The sequence below is a fragment of the Macaca thibetana genome, chromosome 13 (genome assembly GCF_024542745.1).
Source record: "Macaca thibetana thibetana isolate TM-01 chromosome 13, ASM2454274v1, whole genome shotgun sequence".
Taxonomy (NCBI): domain Eukaryota; kingdom Metazoa; phylum Chordata; class Mammalia; order Primates; family Cercopithecidae; genus Macaca; species Macaca thibetana.
Window position 1 is genome coordinate 79,881,598 of NC_065590.1, and position 20,477 is coordinate 79,902,074.

General features: G+C 46.5%; 2 protein-coding genes across 4 annotated transcripts in view; one reads left to right on the forward strand and one right to left on the reverse strand.

Annotated features, from left to right (window-relative positions):
- SNX17 (sorting nexin 17) overlaps positions 1-20,477 on the reverse strand; it is a 139,452-nt gene that overhangs the window by 12,682 nt on the left and 106,293 nt on the right. The window lies entirely within an intron of this gene.
- GTF3C2 (general transcription factor IIIC subunit 2) overlaps positions 9,998-20,477 on the forward strand; it is a 29,271-nt gene continuing 18,791 nt past the window's right edge. Inside the window, exon 1 of one of the 3 annotated variants that reach the window (XM_050753789.1) lies at positions 9,998-10,293. The gene's annotated coding sequence lies outside the window, so the exon portion shown is untranslated. Of the gene's footprint in view, positions 10,949-20,477 lie in introns of all 3 variants that reach the window. The other 2 variants (XM_050753788.1, XM_050753790.1) reach the window with 2 other exon arrangements.

Below are 20,477 nucleotides of genomic sequence, written 5' to 3' on the forward strand. Positions count from 1 at the left end.
AACTCTGCTGCCTTTGTTTCTCTTTTAGCATCTCCACCACTTAAGTTAGGAGTCCAGACTCCACAACCCCTTTTATCACCTGCTACTAACCTCAGACCTTTGTGAAGACCTGCTCAGGTACTAGCTCCATGCCAGTGCATTGGGGCTAACCTGAAGGTCCGTATAAAGAACCAAAACTACCCAAATCATTCACTGAGCATCTACATGCCAGATAGTAAACTAGGTATGAGGAGGAATATGAGAACAAATAGTCCTGGGCTGGGTGCAGTGACTCATTCCTGTAATCTCAGCATTTTGGGAGGCTAAGGCAGGGGGATTGTTTGAACCCAGAGGTTTGAGACCAGCCTGGGCAACATAGCAATCCTGTCTCTGCAAAAAATAAAAATTAGCTGGGCATGGTTGTGCTCATCTGTTGTCCCAGCTACTCAGGAGGCTGAAGCAGGAGGATTGCTTGAGCCCAAGAGGTAGAGGCTGCAGTAAGCCATGATCGTACCACTGAACTCCAGCCTGGGTGACAGAGTGAGACCCTGTCTCAAAAGAGTCCTAACCTTATAAATTAGCATTGGTTGAATACTTACTGTGTGTCAGAAACTGTTCTGAACCCATTCCTACCCCTTTAGGAAGATTAACGCAACTCTATGAAGGCTGGGTGCGGTGGCTCATGCCTGTAATCCCAGCACTTTGGGAGGCCGAGGCAGGCAGATCACCTAAGGTCAGAAGTTCGAGACAGCCTGGCCAACACAATGAAACTCTGATGTCTCTACTATAAATACAAAAATTACCTGGGTGTGGTGGCACATGCCTGTAATCCCAGCTACTCCAGAGGCTGAGGCAGGAGAATCTCTTGAACCCAGGAGATGGAGATTGCAGTGAGCCGAGATCGCACCATTGCACTCTAGCCTGGGCAACAAAGCGACGCTCCATCTCTAAAAATAAAAATAATAATACAACTCTAAGAAGTAAATGCAATTTTACAGATGAGATAATGGAAGCATCAAAGTTGAAGTTGCTTGCCCAAGGCAACACAGCTCAGGCACAGAAAGGTTAAGTTACTTACCCAAGGCAGACAGATTTAAGTTACTTGCCCTAGGTAACAGAGCTAGTCAGTAGCTAAACGAGGATGTGACCTCAGGCAGTCTGGATCTAGAGATTGTGCCCTTAACTTTTGTGCTATATTACCCTAAGGAGTACTTACCATGGTATACGAAAATATCTACAGTATGAGGTAACCCAGTAGTAGTATGAACAAAAGATTGGTGAAAACTTCACAAGTCACATCTAACCTAGTCCTTGAAAGATAAGTAATTGCCCAGTTGGGGAAGAAAAAAAAGAAGAAGAAGAAGAAACAGCTTGAACACAAAGAATAGGCCTTAAAGTGAGTGGCCAATGTAAAAGTGTCACATAGAAAGGTGAGGCTAGAACTGAGGCTTACTGTTGAGTGATCAAACTGCAAAGGTAAGTTGGGGCCAGACTGTGAGTCCAACCACTGGTTAGCTTAAAATGGAGAGTTATCTATTGAGTATATATATGTGTTATTGATTTTTTTTTTTTTTTTGAGACAGAGTCACTCATCTCCCAGGCTGGAGTGCAATGGCACTATCTCGGTTCACTGCAATCTCCGCCTCCTGCGTTCAAACGATTCTCCTGCCTTAGCCTCCCAAATAGCCGGGATCACAGGTGCCCACCACCACACCCAGCTAATTTTTGTATTTTTAGTAGAGACGGAGTTTCACCACGTTGGTCAGGCTGGTCTTGAACTCCTGACCTCAAGCAATCCACACGCCTTGGCCTCCCAAAGTGCTGGGATTACAGGCGTGAGCCATTGCACCCAACCGTTTTTTTGTTTGTTTTGTTTTTTGTTTTTTTTTTTGAGACAGAGTCTCGCTCTGTCACCCAGGCTGGAGTGCAGTGGCGTGATCTCAGCTCACTGCAAGCTCCGCCTCCCAGGTTCACGCCATTCTCCTACCTCAGCCTCCCGAGTAGCTGGGACTACAGGTGCCTGCCACCACGCCTGGCTAATTTTTTGTATTTTTAGTAGAGATGAGGTTTCACCGTGTTAGCCAGGATGGTCCTGATCTCCTGACCTCGTGATCCGCCCACCTCAGCCTCCCAAAGTGCTTGGATTACAGGTGTGAGCCACCACGCCCGGCACCCAACTTTTTTATCAGATTTTTTTTTTTTTTTAATACTCTAAGTTCTAGGGTGCATGTGCACAATGGGCAGGTTTGTTATGTAGGTATACATGTGCTTTGTTGGTTTTATCAAAAATTTTTCAGCAGCGTAAAAGTAGAACTATACAAAGACTCTCCATGACCAGATGCAACAGTTACCAAATTTGCCACATTCACATTCTCTTTTTGTTGTTTTTTCTTTTTTTTTTTTTTTGAGACAGAGTTTCACTCTTGTTGCCCAGGCTGGAGTGCAATGGCGGGATCTCAGCTCACTTCAATCTCCGCCTCCCGGGTTCAAGCGATTCTCCTGCCTCAGCCTTTCAAGTAGCTAGGATTACAGGCATGTGCCACCATACCCGGCTAATTTCATATTTTTAGTAGAGACTGGGTTTCTCCATGTTGGTCAGGCTGGTCTTGAACTCCCGACCTCAGGTGATTCGCCCGCCTCAGCCTCGCAAAGTGCTGGGATTACAGGCGTGAGCCACGTGTTGTTTTTCCTTGATTAAGTTACTTTAGATCAAATCCAAGCATTATATCATTTCACTCCTATAACTTCAATGTCTCTTAAGAAATATGGAAATTGGCCGGGTGCAGTGGCTCACGCCTGTAATCCCAGCACTTTGGGAGACCGAGGCGGGCGGATCACGAGGTCAGGAGATTGAGACCATCCTGGCTAACACGGTGAAACCCCGTCTCTACTAAACAACATACAAAAAATTAGCCAGGCGTGGTGGTGGGCGCCTGTAGTCCCAGCTACTTGGGAGGCTGAGGCAGGAGAATGGTGTGAACCCGGGAGGTGGAGCTTGCAGTGAGCCGAGATCGCACCACTGCACTCCAGCCTGGGCAACAGAGCGAGACTCCGTCTCAGAAAAGAAAAAAAAGAGAAAATATGGAAATTTACCATAATATCACTTATTAAATTACACTTTCTGAGTATTGAATCCATAATCAAATTTCCTTGGCTGAAAAATGACTTACAGTTTGACTCAAGATCCAAACAAATCCACACATTACAGTTGGTGACATCTCTTAAAAAGCAGTCTCCTCTCCCCTTTTCACATTGACGTTGGCTTGTAGAAGCCATGTTGTCATAGGAAAGGTTCTGCATTCTAGATTTGACTGTTTGCTTTCTTTCTTTTTTGTTTTTGTTTTTGTTTTTTGAGACGGAGTCTCGCTCTGTCGCCCAGGCTGGAGTGCAGTGGCGCGATCTCGGCTCATTGCAAGCTCCGCCTCCTGGGTTTACGCCATTCTCCTGCCTCAGCCTCCTGAACAGCTGGGACTACAGGCGCCCGCCACCGCGCCCGGCTAATTTTTTGTATTTTTAGTAGAGACGGGGTTTCACCGTGGTCTCGATCTCCTGACCTTGTGATCCGCCCGCCTCGGCCTCCCAAAGTGCTGGGATTACAGGCGTGAGCCACCGCGCCCGGCCTGTTTGCTTTCTTATGTTGTCATTTAACTCGTTCCCTATGTCCTGTATTTTTTTCTTTTTTTTATTTGAGACGGAGGCTTGCTCTGTTGCCCAGGCTGGAGTGCAATGGCGTGATTTCAGCTTAGTGCAACTTCCGCCTCCTGGGTTCAAGCGATTCTCCTGCTTCAGCCTCCCAAGTAGCTGGGACTACAGGTGTGCATCACCACACCTGGCTAATTTTCTTCTGTATTTTTAGTAGAGATGGGGTTTCGCCACATTGGCCAGGCTGGTCTTGAACTCCTGACCTCAGATTATCCACCCACCTTGGCCTCCCAAAGTGCTGGGATTACAGGCATAAGCCACTGAGCCTGGCCCCTAAATTCTGTATTCCTATTCAACTTTTTGGGCAACAATGTTTAATAAATGGTTCTGTGTGCTTTATATTGCTTCACATCAGGAGGCAAACAATGACTGGTGGTTTCATTTTCAGTGATGAGTGGGTCCAGGCATATTCAAAGTTTCCTAAAAGCTCTTTAGGGATTTCATCCACTGGTGATTGTTGCCTGGATTATTTCATTGGGACATGCAAAATGGTGATTTTTCTATCATTCTTTTCACATTTACTAGCTGTTAATCTATTAAAAAAAAAAAAAAAAAAAAAAAAACAACTCCTGGGCTGAGCAGTGGCTCATGCCTGTAATCCCAGCAGGTTGGGAGGCTTAGGTGTGCAGAACACCTGAGGTCAGGAGTTCGAGACTAGCTTCGCCAACATGGTAAAACCCCGTCTCTACTAAAAAAAAATACAAAAATTAGCTGGGAGTGGTGGCGGGTGCCTGTAATCCCAGCTACTCAGGAGGCTGAGGCACAAGAATTGCTTGAACCTGGGAGGCAGAGGTTGCAGTGAGCCAAGATCGCACCAAGCCTGGGCGACACAGTGAGACTCAGTCTCAAAAAAACAAACAAAACCTTCCTCTCATCAGTTATTTTGAACTACAGTTTATTTTTATTTATTTATTTATTTATTTTTTGAGACGGAGTCTCGCTCTGTCGCCCAGGCTGGAGTGCAGTGGCGTGATCTCGGCTCACCGCAAGCTCCGCCTCCTGGGTTCACACCATTCTCCTGCCTCAGCCTCCCGAGTAGCTGGGACTACAGGCGCCTGCCACCTCGCCCGGCTAGTTTTTTTGTATTTTTTTTAGTAGAGACGGGGGTTTCACCGTGTTAGCCAGGATGGTCTCGATCTCCTGACCTCGTGATCCGCCCGTCTCAGCCTCCCAAAATGCTGGGATTACAGGCTTGAGCCACCGCGCCCGGCTGAACTACAGTTTATACTAGAAAGGCAAGATAAATACCTTATTCTTTCCCCATTTTTCTTTCTTTTTTTCTTTTTTTTGCCAATTTTCAGGAATCGGTCACTACTTTCAATGGTATGGGATGAGTAGCTGATATTTTGGCTTTTACTTTTTTTTAAAGATCATTATGAATACATGGATTTCTATATATTGAACATACTACTTAATCATCAAAATTAAGCAGAGAATCAACAGGGTTGCCTTATGCTTTAGAAAGATAACCAGGCCAGGCATGGCAACTCACACCTGTAATCCCAGCACTTTGGGAGGCATAGGCAGGAGGATCGCTTGCACTCAGTAGTGTAAGACCTGCCTGGACAATATAGCGAGACCTCATCTCTGTTAAACAACAAAAAAAAAAGGTGGATGTGGTGGTATACACCTGCTGCACACCCCAACTCTTCAGGAGGCTGAGGTGGGAGGTTGAGGCTGCAGGGAGCGGTGATCCCACCACTGCACTCCAGCCTGGGTGACAGAGCAAGACCCTGTCTCAAAATAAATAAATAAACAAATACATACATAACCTAGTAGAAATTAAAGGCAGAGAAGTAGATCAGTGAAAAGATTGGTTGTAAATCAAAATTACAAATGCATCTAAAACTTTGGTTCACAATTCCACTTCTAGGAATTATCCTACCCATATAGTTACACGTTTGAAGTAATTTAGATGCAAGGTTACTTATAGCAGTGTGGTTTATAATAGCAAGGGACCGTTGTTTATAATAGCAAAACCACATAAATATGCATCAATATCAACAAGGCACTAGCTATACCACATCCATCCAATTAAATGCTAACCAGTTATAGCACAGAATGAGAAAGGTTTTTGTGTACAGAAATGGAATAATGGCCAAACTCAGTGACTTACACCTGTGATTCCAGCACTATGGGAGGCTGAGGCAAGAGGATCACTTCAGGCCAGGTGTTCAAGACCAGCCTGGTCAACATAACGAGACCACATCTCAAGAAAAAATTTAAAAATTAGGCTGGGCGCAGTGGTTCATGCCTGTAATTCCAGTGCTTTCGGAGGCCAAGGTGGACAGATGACGAGGTCAGGAGTTCGAGACGAGCCTGACCAACATGGTGAAACCTGTCTCTACTAAAAATACAAAAATTAGCCAGACGTGGTGGCGTGTGTCTGTAATCCCAGCTACTCAGGAGGCTGAGGCAGGAGAATCGCTTGAACGGGAGGCAGAGGTTGCAGTGAGCTGAGATTGCACCACTGCACTCCAGCCTGGGCGACAGAGCAAGACTCTTTCAAAAAAAAAAAAAAATTAAAAAATTAGCCAAGTGTGGTGGCTCACACCTGTAGTCTCAGCTACTTGGGAGGCTGAGGCAGGGACATTGTTTGCGCCCAGGAGGTGGAGGCTGAGGCAGGGAGATTGTTTGTGCCCAGGAGGTGGAGGCTGAGGCAGGGAGATCGTTTGAGCACAGGAGGTGGAGGCTGCAGTGAGTTGTACTCCACTGCATTCCAGCATGGGTGATAGAGCAAGACTCCATCTAGTTAAAAAAAAAAAAAAAAGTAAAAGAAATGGAACAACCTCCAAGGTACACTTAGTTAAAAGAAGGTAGAAGACAGTGTATGTAGTTGCTGTTTGAATTAAAAAGAGGGAAAGATATATACATACATTTGCCCCTCTGAATCTGTGGGTTCTGTATCTGGATTTAACCAACCACAAATTGAAAATATTCAGGAAAAAAATTTCATTTTTACTGAACATGTATAGACTTTCTCCTCATTATTCCCTAAACAACACAACACAATGCTATTTACATAGCATTTACATTGTATTAGGTATTATAAGAAATCTATGGCTGGGCAAGGTGGCTCACGCCTGTAATCCTAACACCTCCAGAGGCTGAGGCAGGTGGATCACCTGATGTCAGGAGTTCGAGACCACCCTGGCCAACGTGGCAAAAACCCATCTCTACTGAAAATACAAAAATTAGCCGGGTGTGGTGGCGCATGCCTGTAATCCCAGCTACTCAGGAGGCTGAGGCAGTTCAATTGCTTGAACCCAGGCGCAAACAATCTCCCTGCCTCAGCCTCCCAAGTAGCTGAGACTACAGGTGTGAGCCACCACATTTGGCTAATTTTTTAATTTTTTTGAAAGAGTCTTGCTCTGTCGCTCAGGCTGGAGTGCAAGGGACTGTTGTTTATAACAGGAGAATTGCTGAATTGCTCCTCAGCAATTCAGGAGGCAGAGGTTGCGGTGAGCTCAGATCGCGCCATTACACTTCAGCCTGGGGTACAAGAGCAAAACTCTGTCTCAAAAAAAAGAAAAGAAAAGAAATCTAGAGATGAGTTCAACAATTTGCAAATACTATGCCACATTGGTCAGGCTGGTCTTGAACTCCAGACCTGAAGTGATCCACCCGCCTCAGCCTCCCAAAGTGCTGGGATTATAGGTGTGAGCCACCGTGCCTGGCCATACTATGCCATTTTATATAAAGGACTTGAGCAACCACAGATTCTAGTATCTGCTAGTCCAGGAGAAAATCGATTATAGGTGTGAGCCACTGTGCCTGGCCATACTATGCCATTTTATATAAAGGACTTAAGCATCCACAGATACTAGTATCCGCCAGTCCAGGAGAAAATCTCAACAAATGCATACTGAGAGACAACTGTATTTACATTTGGGTATAAATACATAAAATTTCTTGGACTGAAAACAAGAGACTTATTAATTGCCTGGGTGGCTGGAGATAGAGGTGGGAGTCTTCACTTTACAAATACCCTTGGTATCTTTTGTATTTTGAGCCATGTGAATGCCTTATTCCAGAATAAATAGAATTATTTATTTTAAGAGACTGGCAGCCGGGCATGGTGGCTCACGTGGTGGCCCATGCCTGTAATCCCACTTTGGGAGGCCGAGGCAGACGGATCACTTGAGATCAGGAGTTCGAGACTAGCCTGGCCAATATGGTGAAACACCATTTCTACTAAAAATACAAAAATTAGCCGAGTGTGGTGGCATATGCCTGTAATCCCAGCTACTCCAGAGGCTGAGGCAGAAGAATTGCTTGAATCCAGGAGACAGAGGTTGCAGTGAGCCGAGATCATGCCACTGCACTCCAGCCTGGGAGACAAAGCAAGTCTCCGACTCAAAAAAGAAAAAAAAAACAATCTTGCAATAGTTTAAGTCAAAGACAGCCTAATCTGAAGCAGCAGGAATGAAGAGACAGATTTGTTCAGTACAGAAGTAAATGCTTGAAACTGAGAGCTGTCCATCACACAAGCATTGCTAGCTGAGACAAAGAAAGAGGAAGACTCATGGGACTGGGTGTCCTCTTCCTCCCTCTTTTAGGTCTTAGCTCTCTCCTCCGATAGTTTTCTTATATATTTTGTCCAACCAAGGGAATTTAATGAGTGAGATTACCCGGGCAGAGAAAGGTTTGTTTACTCCACCCTTTCGTTCTCCATATTTATACATCCTGCACTCTCTCCTCCAGGTATGGGGAGACTTGTGAAATTTATTTTTTTCTTTTTCGTATCTTGGTAACAGCAAAAGAGACCTGTGACATTTATATGGCTTTACATGCCTCAGGAAAACACAGAAACCTGTTGCATTCGTTCCTTCTCCACCAAATCTCACCTCCCTTTGAGGGAATGGGGCAAACCCTCTGACCAAAGTCAGGGACCAAGGCCAGGGCCCACTCTCATAGATAGTACAGCCTGCCCCACTCAGGCCACACTGTTCTTTTTTATTTTCTTTTTTGAAATAAAGTTTCGCCTTGTCACCCAGGCCAGGGCGCAATGGCGTGATCTGGGCTCATTGCAACTTTCACCTCCCAGGTTCAAGCGATTCTCCTGCTTCAGCCTCCTGACTACAGGCACATGACCATGCCCGGCTAATTTTGTATTTTTAGTAGAGACAGGGGTTTCACCAAGTTGGCCAGGCTGGTCTCGAACTCCTGATCTCAAGTGATCTGCCCACTTCGGCCTTCCAAAGCGTTGGGATTACAGGCGTGAGCCACCGCGCCCGGCTTTCTTTTTTTTTTTTTTTTAAAGAGTCGGGGTCTCGCCGGGCGCGGTGGCCACGCCTGTAATCCCAGCACTTTGGGAGACTGAGGCAGGCGTATCACGAGGTCAGGAGTTCGAGACCAGCCTGACCAACATAGTGAAATCCCTTCTCTACTAAAAAGACAAAAATTATCCGGGTGTGGTGGCAGGCGCCTGTAATCCCAGCTACTCGGGAGGCTGAGGCAGGACAATTCCTTGAACCCGGGAGGGGAAGTTTGCAGTGAGAGGAGATCGCGTCACTGCACTCCAGCCTGGGGACAGAGCAAGGCTCCGTCTCAGGAAGAAATAAAAATAAAACGGGGTCAGGCCGGGCGCGGTGGCTCAAGCCTGTAATCCCAGCACTTTGGGAGGCCGAGGCAGGCGGATCACAAGGTCAGGAGATCGAGACCACAGTGAAACCCCGTCTCTACTAAAAATACAAAAAATTAGCCGGGCGCGGTGGCGGGCGCCTGTAGTCCCAGCTACTCAGGAGGCTGAGGCAGGAGAATGGCGGGAACCCGGGAGGCGGAGCTTACAGTGAGCCGAGATCGCGCCACTGCACTCCAGCCTGGGCAACAGCGTGAGACTCCGTCTCAAAAAAAAAAAAATTAAAAAAAAAAAATAATAAAATAAAACGGGGTCTATGTTGCCCAGGCTGGTCTCGAGTTCCTGGGCTCAAGTGATCCTCCCCCGCGTTGGCCTCCCAAAGTGCTGGGATTACAGGCACGAGCCACCATGCCCAGCCAAAGCCATGCTTTTCTATTCCTACTCCTTCCCTTCCTTGTCCTCTTTCCAAGCTCTCTCGGGCCCATCCTTGACTTCGCTACAGCGGCCCGCGGCTAGACTTCTTTGTCTCCCAGACTCCGTCTTGGGCTCGGACGCCGCACGGGTTGCAGGTACAGACTCTCAGGTCTAGCTGGCTCTTCCGGCTACAGGCGCGGCAGTCTGGCCGGAAAGGCAGGGTTCAGCGATCCAAAGCGCGAGCCCGGCCTGGGAGTCCGCCTCCTCCCGGCTCCCGTCGAGGCCGCGTGGGAACCCGTTGGCCGCGCAGGCGTCGATCTGCCCTTTTTGACACTGCAACTCCCATGAGGCCGTGCAGCGTCCCTGGCGCCGCTGAAGACGCCCTGGAACTCGACCGGCTCCGGAGGGCTCGGTGACTGTGGCCGCGCTGCATTATGGAATACAGAGTCTAAGAGAAAACTAGCCCGGCACCGACTCCCGACCAAGTACACGTGTTTACCTAGTGCACTGGGGTGGGGGCGTCAGTGAAGAGCAGCTAACAAGATTTCGTCATAAGACCGCGACCAGACAGGCGGCGCCATCTTCGAACTTAGACTTCCGGAAGGACTTTGGCGAGGGTGAGTGTACCGCCGCAGCGGGTGTGTGGGGGGCCCCACGATTACTCCTCCCCCTTCTTTTGCCGTAGCACTGAGATATTGGGAACAAACTCCTGGCTCCACTCTTCTCCCAGCCACAGCAGCGCGCCTTTCAGCGTCTGCGCTCCTACAGAGCACCATCATGCTCCGCACCTTCCCTACTGTGGCCACCGTGCACCCCCCATCTCTGCAAGCCTCGGGTCTTGCCCTCCTCCCCCACCCGGTGTCGGTAACGCGGAAGCCTGTGTCTGGGCCTAGGCGCGGCATACATAGCGTCCCTCGAACTCGGCGAACCTGCAGTAGTCCTTGGTCTTAGAAATACCAGGGCTCCTCTCCCGCACAGGCTAGTGGAGAAATCTGCCTTCACGCCCAGGACTGAAGAAGGGCAGGTGATGGTCCCTAGAGTGGTTGTGGGTCAATATGTTTTAGCTGTGTTCCAACCTCTTCCTCGAGGAGGCTCTTTAACCCCGAAGGTTGTGCCCCGCGCGCCGCAACGCCATTGGCGTAGCCAAGGGCCAGTTGTGTTTCCTTGTCTAGTTCTTTTGTCCCGTGGCAAGTTGGCTGTCTGTTGGGGAAGTCAGAGGTGGCGACTTCAACTCCGCCGGAGGCAACTCACTTTGTTGAAGGGATATATAGGGTATGGACAAACCTCTTTGTTCCAGAGGCATACACAATTTTAAGTCAATCCCGTGTCATCGTCACAATTTTTGCAATCTCTTTTTATCAGCTGTACTGTTGTTTTCTGAATAGTTCTCTTTAAATTGACTTACTTAAAAAGTTTAAATGCGTTAGTCTCGACCTAAGCAATATAAATGAAACCGTGAGTTTCATGGGCTATTTATAATTGTTTATGAAAGTTGAAATAAAAGCACTAGTTACTAAAATGTTCGTTTTCGTACCATTAAAAACATCTTGCATACCGCCAGTTGTACCTTAGGAACACTTTAGGAAACAATATATTAAGCCAAGCAGTGTGTTTAAAGTAATTTCATACTGGAGGTGCAGTGTTGTATCATTACTTTTTCTTGGCTGGGGAGGTCAGGCTGGCATCGTGGAGCAGCAAGGGAACCAGACAGATTGGGGTGCAGTGGAAGATTTTAGAAACTCTAGTACGAATTATTTACTGATCATCTATTCCTTTTCTGTGTAGCCAAAATTTGTACCATCACACATCCTGTTGCTGCCTTCCATGAGAAGTGTATTTTTTTTTTTTTTTTTTTTTTTGAGACGGAGTTTTGCTCTTGTTGCCCAGGCTGGAGTGCAGTGGCGTGATCTCGGCTCACCACAACCTCCACCTCCCGGGACAGAGTCTCGCTCTGTCTCCCAGGCTGGAGCGCAGTAGCACGATCTCGGTTCACTGCAGCCTCCGCCTCCCGGGTTCAAGCGATTCTCCTGTCTCAGCCTCCTGAGTAGCTGGGATTATAGGCGCGTGCCACCACGCCTGGCTAATTTTGTATTTTTAGTAGAGACGGGGTTTCACGATATTGGTTAGGCTGGTCTCGAACTCCTGACGTCGTGATCCGCCCGCCTCAGCCTCCCAAAATGCTGAGATTACAAGGCGTGAGCCACTGTGCCCGGCCAGGCAAATTGTATGTACAGGCAATTCATAAAAGACATATGGGTGTCCAATATATAGAAAGAAGTTGCTAACACCAATTATTATCAGTGTAAATAAATAGAGTGGGGAAGAATTCTTTCACCTATCAGATTGGTGAAAATTAAAAATAGTAAAGGTGTGATAAAATGGGTACCAATATACATAAATGGTTTTAATTTTGGTGAGCTGTTTGGTAGTATCAAATTTTGAAAATATGCATATTCAGTGTAGTACAGTAATTCCATGTTCAGATGATTATTCGAGAAAAATAATCTCTTATTGATGAATTAATGAAGAGATTTGTACTAGGATGTTTATTGTAGTATTTTTTGCAATAGTATTTTAACTCGATTGTTCATTAAATGAAGATTGTCTAAATAACTAAGTCTGTGGAATGCTGTACAGCAGTTAGGAAGAATGAGATAAATATATGTATACTGATGTAGAAAATCTTTAAAAAAAAGACAAAAAACAAAACAAAACGGAATCTTCCTTTTCTCACCCAGGTTGGAGTGCAGTGGCGTGATCTCAGCTCACTGCAACCTCTGCCTCTGCCTCCTGGGTTCAAGTGATTCTCCTGTCTCAGCCTCCCGAGTAGATGGGATTACAGGAGCCTGCCACCACGCCTGGCTAATTTTTGTATTTTTAGTAGAGATGGGGTTTCACCATGTTGGCCAGGCTAGTGTCCTGACCTCAAGTGATCCATCTGCCTTGGCCTCCCAAAGTGCTGGGATTACAGGCCTGAGTCACAGCACTTGGCCTAGAAAATCCTTAAGACGTGTATAGAAGCTCTCTTAAATGATTTCCATTTAGCTCCTTACGTTAACTGACATACCCTGTTTCCTCTCTAAATGCTTGAAGCTTGAAGGTTTTTCTCCTGTAGACCTGGTCAGTCTGCTTCCACTAGTTGAGTTGAATGCTTGCCAAGAGTCATTATATTGATTTCCACTTTTTTTTTTTTTTTGAGACAAGGTCTTGCTCTGTCACCCAGGCTGGAGTGGAGTGGCATGATCACAGCTCACTGTAACCTTGAACTTCTGGGCTCAAGCGATCCTCTGGCCTCAGCCTCTCGAGTAGCTAGAGCTACAGGCCTGTGCCACCACACCCAGCTAATTAAAATTTTTTTTTTTTTTGGTAGAGACAGAGTTTTGTTATGTTGTCCAGGCTCCCACCTTTTTTTTTTTTTTTTTTAATGTTAGTTGCTTTGTTTTTATACATATGTTATAGGCTGGGCATGGTGACTCAAACCTGTAATCCTAGTACTTTGAAAGTTGAAGCGAGAAGATCACTTGAGCCCAGGAGTTTGAGACCAATCTGAGTAAGATAGTTGAGACCCTGTCTCTACAAAAAAACCACAAAAATTTAGCTAGACCTGGTGGTGTGTGCATGTGGTCCCAGTGGCCTGAGAGGCTGAGATGGGAGGATCACTTGGGCCCAGGAGGTCAAGGTGGCAGTGAGCCCTGATCACAACACTGGGCTCCATCTTGGGTGACAGGGAAAAGAAATTTTAATATAAAAGAGTTATTGTTTCTATTAAAACTAAGTTGATTGGGAGGCGGAGGTGGGTGGATCACCTGAGGTTGGGAGTTTGAGAACAGCCTGGCCAACATGGTGAAACCCCATCTCTACTAGAAATACAAAAATTAGCTGGGCATGGTGGCACATGCCTATAATCCCAGCTACTCAAGAGGCTGAGGGAGAGAATCGCTTGAACCCCGGAGGCGGAGGCTGCGGTGAGCTGAGATCGTGCCACTGCGCTCCAGCCTGGGAGACAGAGCGAGACTCTGTCTCAAAAAAAAAATGAAAACAAAAACAAAAAACTAAGTTGAACATAGATGTTTGTTGATGCTATCTTTTTTGTTTTGTTTTGTTTTGTTTTGAGGTGGAATCTAGCTCTGTTGCCAGGCTGGAGTGCAGTGGTGCAATCTTGGCTACTGCAACCTCCTGCAAGCAATTCTGCCTCCGCCTCCTGAGTAGCTGGGATTACAGGGATGTGCTGCCACGCCCAGCTAAATTGTGTGTGTGTTGTTGTTTTTTTGAGACGGAGTCTCACTCTGTCACCCAGGCTGGAGTGCAGTGGCACGATCTCGGCTCACTGCAAACTCCCCCTCCCAGGTTCATGCCATTCTCCTGCCTCAGCCTCCCGAGTAGCTGGGACTTAACAGGCGCCTGCCACTGCGCCCGGCTAATTTTTTGTATTTTTTAGTAGAGATGGGATTTCACCGTGGTCTCATCTCTTGACCTCATAATCTGGCCGCCTCGGCCTCCCAACGTGCTGGGATTATAGGCATGAGCCACCGCACCTGGCCTTTTGCTGCTATCTTTATAGTATTTTATATTAAGTAAAAGTTTTGTGAAAACAATTCTAAAAAAGCAAAAGAAGCAAACTAAAACTAAATTGAATGCTTTAGAAAGACAAAAGAGGTGAGTTTGCAAACAGAAAAGTTGCCAAATAGGTGTGAATGAGACAACTGTAAAAAACTGAGGAAATTTTGTAAAACTCTGGAAGTTTACTGCTTGTGAATTGCTTCTCAAGAAAAGTGAATGTTTCAAGAAAGTAGTGTTGGAGCTACACCACTTTTGGCCAGGCTGGTCTGGAACTCCTGACCTTAGGTGATCCACCCGCCTCAGCCTTGCAGAGTGCTGGGATTACAGGCATGAGCCACCACACCCAGCCTCAGCTAATTAAAAAAAAAAAATTTTTTTTTTGCAGAGACAAAGTCTTGCTGTGTTGCCCAGGCTGATCTCGAACTCCTGGCCTCAAGTGATCCTCCCACCTTGGCCTCCCAAAGTGTTGGGATTACAGGCATGAGCCACTGCGCCCAGCCTAGCATATGATTCTTGAGCCAGCAGCTGTAAATAAGAGCAACTTCCCAGTTTGATAAGCACTTGTTCTTACCAACTGTTTTTCCCTCAGCGCTCCTCGTGATCATTTATGCAAGTGTTTTTCAGCTTGAGTGTGCGTCAGAATCCCCTGAAGGGCTTGTTAAAACACAAAGTGCTGGCCCCATCCAGAATTGCTGATTAGGTAGGCCTGGGGTAGGACTAGAAATTTGCATTTTAACAAATTTGCAGGTGATACTGATGCTGCTGTTTCTGGGGCCACACTTTGTGAACCACTGATATGAACTGTTTAATACCCTGTAGTGAATTCCTTTCTGCTTGAACTGATTGGAGAGGTTTCTGTTCTGTGCAACTGAACCAATGTAGGGGAGAATATTTATTTTAGTTATATCTTTGTTCTTATCGACTTTGTCAATGATTAAAAGAAGTTATTGTTGTTCTATGTCATGAACATTTTGCTTTATATCTTTTGATGCTGTTGTTTGATGTTTAAATGTCCATGACATTTGTATCTTTTATATGATTTGAAGTTTTATTCATTATAAACTACTCCCTTTTGGGCTGGGCACAGTGGCTCATGCCTGTAATCCCAGCTTTTTGGGAGACTGAGACAGGGGAAATCATTTGAGGTCGGGAGTTCAAGACCAACCTGGCCAACACAGCCAGACACCGTCTCTACTAAAAAATACAAAAGTTAGTGGTGCATTGTGGCACATGCCTGTAATCCCAGCTACTCGGGAGGCTGAGGCAGGAGAGTTGCTTGAACCCAGGAGGCAGAGGTTGCAGTAAGCCAAGATCGCGCCACTGCACTCCAGCCTGGGCAACAGAGCAAGGCTCCGTCTCAAAAATACTACTACTCCTTTTATTCCTATTTAGTATTTTCCCCCTAAGTTCGACTTTGCTATTGTCATCAGAACTCCTCCTTTATTTTTGCTTAGATTTTGCCCTGTACATTTTAATTCATCTTTGTTTTTTGAAAATACAAAGGCATCTCTTGAAAAGCATATAGTTACTTGTCTTTTAAAATCAAATCAGGCTGGGCACAGTGACTCACGCCTGTAATCCCAGCACTTTGGGAGGCCGAGGGGCAGATCACTTGAGGTCAGGCGTTCGAGACCAGCCTGGCCAACATGGTGAAACCCCATCTCTACTAAAAATACAAAAATTAGCTGGGTGCGGTGGCAGCCGCCTGTAATCCTAGCTACTGGGGAGGCTAAAGCAGGAGAGTCACTTGAACCTGGGAGGCAGAGGTTGCGGTGAGCTGAGATCAGGCCACTGCACTCCAGCCTAGGTGACAAGAGCAAGACTCCATTTCAAAAAAAAATAAATACAAAATTAAAATCAAAGCAGACCTTGTTTTGTTTTGTTTTGTTTTGTTTTTGAGACCGAGTCTCTCTCTGTTGCCCCAGGCTGGAGTGCAGTTGCCCGATCTCTGCTCACTACAACCTCCGCCTCCCAGGTTCAAGCGATTCTTCTGCCTCAGCCTCCCGAATAGCTGGGACTACAGGCGTCCGCCACCACTCCTGGCTAATTTTTGTATTTTTAGTAGAGACGGGGTTTCACAGTGTTGGCCAGGCTGGAGTGCAGGGACTCCTGACCTTGTGATCCGCCCGCCTCAGCCTCCCAAAGTGCTGGGATTACAGGCTGGAGCCACCACGCCTGGCCCTCAAACCAAATCTTTATTCTTTTTACTTTTGAGATAGCGTCTTGCTCTGTCTGCCCAGGCTGGGATGCAGTGGTGTGATCTCGGCTCCACCTCCCAGGCTCAAGTGATTCTCATGCCTCAATCTCCTGAGTAGCTGGGATCACAGGCGTGTGCCACCATGTCCAGCTAATTTTTGTATTTTTAGTAGAGATGGAGTTTCGCTTTGTTGGCCAGGCTGGTCTCAAATTCCTGGCCTCAATCTGCCTGCCTCGGCCTCCCAACATGCTGGGAATACAGGCATGAGCCTGTATCTGCCCCTATTGTTTCTTTTAATGGATGAATTTAAATGATATGTGTTTATTGTTATGATACATGTTTTTTATTTTTTTTGTTTTTTGTTTTTTGAGACAGTCTCGCTTTATTACCCAGGCTAGAGTGCAGGGGCGCGATCTCTGCTCACTATGATCTCTGCTCACTGCAACCTCCACCTCCCAGGCTCAGGTGATCTTCCCACCTCCAATTCCTGAGTAGCTGGGACTACAGGTCCCTGCTGTCCACCATGCCTAGCTAGTTTTTTTTTTTTTCCAAATGGAGTCTTGCTCTGTTGCCCAGGCTGGAGTGCAGTGGCGCAATCTTGGCTCACTGCAACCTCCGCCTCCCGAGTTCAAGCAATTCTCCTGCCTCAGCCTCCCAAGTAGCTGGGATTACAGGCATGCAGCACCACACCCAGCTGATTTTTGTATGCTTAGTATAGAGAGGATTTCACCATGTTGGCCAGAGTGGTCTTGAACTCTTCACCTCGTGATTCGCCTGCCCCGGCCTCCTAAAGTGCTGGCATCACAGGCATGAGCCACTGCACCTGGCCCTGTTTTGGTATTTTTCTGTAGAGACAGAGTTTTGCCATGTTGCCCAGGCTGGTCTCAAACTCCTGGGCTCAAGGGATCCTCCCACCTCCGACTCCGTAAGTGCAGGGATTACAGGGATTAAGTCCTGCGCTAAACTCACCCTTTTATAATGATGCTGATCTGACTGGTCAGGGTGGAGCCCTTGTAGCCTAATCATCTCTTGAAGGTCCCACCTCTTAATACTGTTACAAATGGCAATTAAATTTCAACATGAGTTTTGGAGGGGATGTTCAAACCCCAGTTCTTGGATTTCACAATCCCTTTGGTGTTTTTGAAAGTGCAGGAATTTTTGTTGGAAATTTGCTTCTGTTTTCTGAATCACTTCTTCAAAAGGGTACTCTTCATCTTTCTATCCTTTTTATTCTTTAAGTAATCTATGCATAGGTCCTTTTTGCTTGTGACTAATTTTGAATGGGGCAGTTCTGTCAGGGCTTCTTATTTATCAAAAGAACAATATAGATGGATTTTCACTGACCTTTATTTACCTTGACAGTGTTATAATGTATCTTTGGCACATGTGTTTTCTTGTGTCCTCAGCACCTGCCTCAGAAGGTTGGCCATGGTTATAGTTTATAATCTGTAGCTTCTTCATGTGAGACAGTTGGAAGCTTTTATTTTATATTTCTTATGGAATTTGTATTAGCACACTTTTCCACTGAGACTGATGAACTGTTTATCCTTTATCCTTAAAGCGTATATAGATCTGTGGTGGGAGGGGGTGTCCCATCCTGGGATTTGAACTGTGTCTCCCGCTGTATCACAGACAGGCAGGTTATTCTGGCCAAAAACTGGACCCTTGAAGAGTTCTGTGTTGCTTAGGTTTCGGGTTTGGTGGTCAGTGTTTTATCTCAGTTTACTTTGGCCCATGGTTATACAGCTAATTTTTTGGGGTTTGAAGAAAATGAAGACTCGTGACAATTTTAGTTAATTCTTCAATGTGGAAAGGTTTCTTGGCCAGGCATGGTGGCTTATGCCTGTAATCATAGCACTTTGGGAAGCCAAGGTGGGAGGATCTCTTGAGGTTAGGAACTCAAGACAAGCCTGGGCAAAATAGCAAGACCCAATCTGCACCAAAAAAAATTAAAAACTTATCTGGGCATATTGCTGCACATTTGAAGTCTTGGCTACTTGGGAAGCTGGGAAGGGAGGATTGTTTGAGCCCGGGAGTTAGTGGCTGCAGTGAGCTATGATCACACCACCACACCTGCCTGGGTGACAGAGCGAGATCCTGACTCAGAAAAAAAAAAAAATTAATTTTAAAAAGTAAAAAAGGCAAGGCATAGTGGTTTATGCCAGTAATCCCAGCATTTTGGGAGATGAAGTGGAGAGAATTGCTTTTTTTTTTTTTTTTTTTTTTTTTTTTGAGACGGAGTCTTGCTCTGTCGCCCAGGCTGGAGTGCAGTGGCCTGATCTCAGCTCACTGCAAGCTCCGCCTCCCGGGTTCACGCCATTCTCCTGCCTCAGCCTTCCGAGTAGCTGGGACTACAGGCGCCCACCACCTCGCCCGGCTAGTTTTTTGTAGTTTTAGTAGAGACGGGGTTTCACTGTGTTCACCAGGATGGTCTCGATCTCCTGACCTCGTGATCCACCCGTCTCGGCCTCCCAAAGTGCTGGGATTACAGGCTTGAGCCACCGCGCCCGGCGAGAATTGCTTGAGTCCAGGATTTCGAGTATGTAGTCACGCCATTGCACTCCACCTGGGCAACATGGTGCAACTTAGTCTCTACAAAAAATACAAAAATTATTCAGACATGGTGGTACATGCCTGTAGTACCAACTACTCAGTTGACTGAGGTGGGAGGATCACCTGAGCCTGGGAGGTCCCGGCTGCAGTGAGCTGTGATTGCACCACTGCCCTCCAGCCTGGGTTACAGAACGAGACCCTGTCTCAAAAAAAAAAAAAAAAAAAAAAAAAAAAAAAAAGTTTCAGGATGGGCACGATGGCTAACATCTATAATCCCAACATTTTGGGAGACAGGTGGAAAGATTGCTTGAGCCCAGGAATTCAATACCATCCTGGGCAACGTAGTGAGACCTCATCTCTACGAAAATTTTAAAAATTAGCCAGGCATGGTGATACATGCCTGTAGTCCTAGCTACTTGGGAGGCTGAGGCAGAAAGATTGCTTGAGCCCTGGAGGACAGGGCTGCAGTGAGCTGTGATCACACCACTGTACCACTGCAGCCTGAATGATAGAACAAGAGCCTGTCTCAAAAAAAAAAAGAAAAGTGGTCATTCACGGTGGCTCAAGTCTGTAATCCTAGCACTTTGGGAGGCCAAGGTGGGCATATCACCTGAGGTCAGGAGTCAAGACCAGCCTGGCCAACATGGTGAAACCCCATCTCTACTAAAAATACAAAAAATTAGCTGGGTGTGGTGGCGGGCACCTGTTGTCCCAGCTACTCGGGAGGCCAAGGCAGGAGAATCACTTGAACCTGGGAGGCAGAGGTTGCAGTGAGCCGAGATCACACCACTGCACTCCAGCCTGGACAACAAGAGTGAAACTCCGTCTCAAAAAAATAAAAAAAAGAAAAGCTTTCTTAATGTAATAGGGTGTTCCTTGATTATTTCATAGCCTACCCACCACCCCCATCCAGGTGAAATATTGATGGCAGGGCACCAAAGAACTCTTTGGCTCATTCTTTTTTTTAAAGACAGAGTCTCACTCCACGCAGGCTGGAGTACAGTGGCGTGATCTCAGCTCACTGCAACGTCCGCCCCACGGGTTCAGTTGATTCTCTTGCTCTCAGCCTCCTGAGTAGCTGGGATTACAAGCGCCTTCCACCGTGCCTGGCTAATTTTTGTCTTTTTAGTGGAGACGGGGTTTCACCATATTGGCCAGGCTGGTCTCGAACTCCTGACCTCAGGTGATCTGCCCGCCTCAGCTGGGATTACAGGTGTGAGCCACTGTGCCCGGCCAACTCATTCTTTTTAAAAAATAAATTCATTTATTTATTTACTTGAGATAGGGTGTTGCTTTGTTGCCCTGGCTGTAGTGCAGTGATGTGATTACAGCTCACTGCAGTCTTGAACTCCTGGGCTCAGGTGGTTCTCCCACTTCAACCTCCCAAGTAGCTGGGACTACAGGTGTGCACCACCATGTTTTTTTGTAGCAAAGGGGTCTCACTCTGTTGCCCAGGATAGTCTTAAATTCCTGGACTCAAGCCATCCTTCT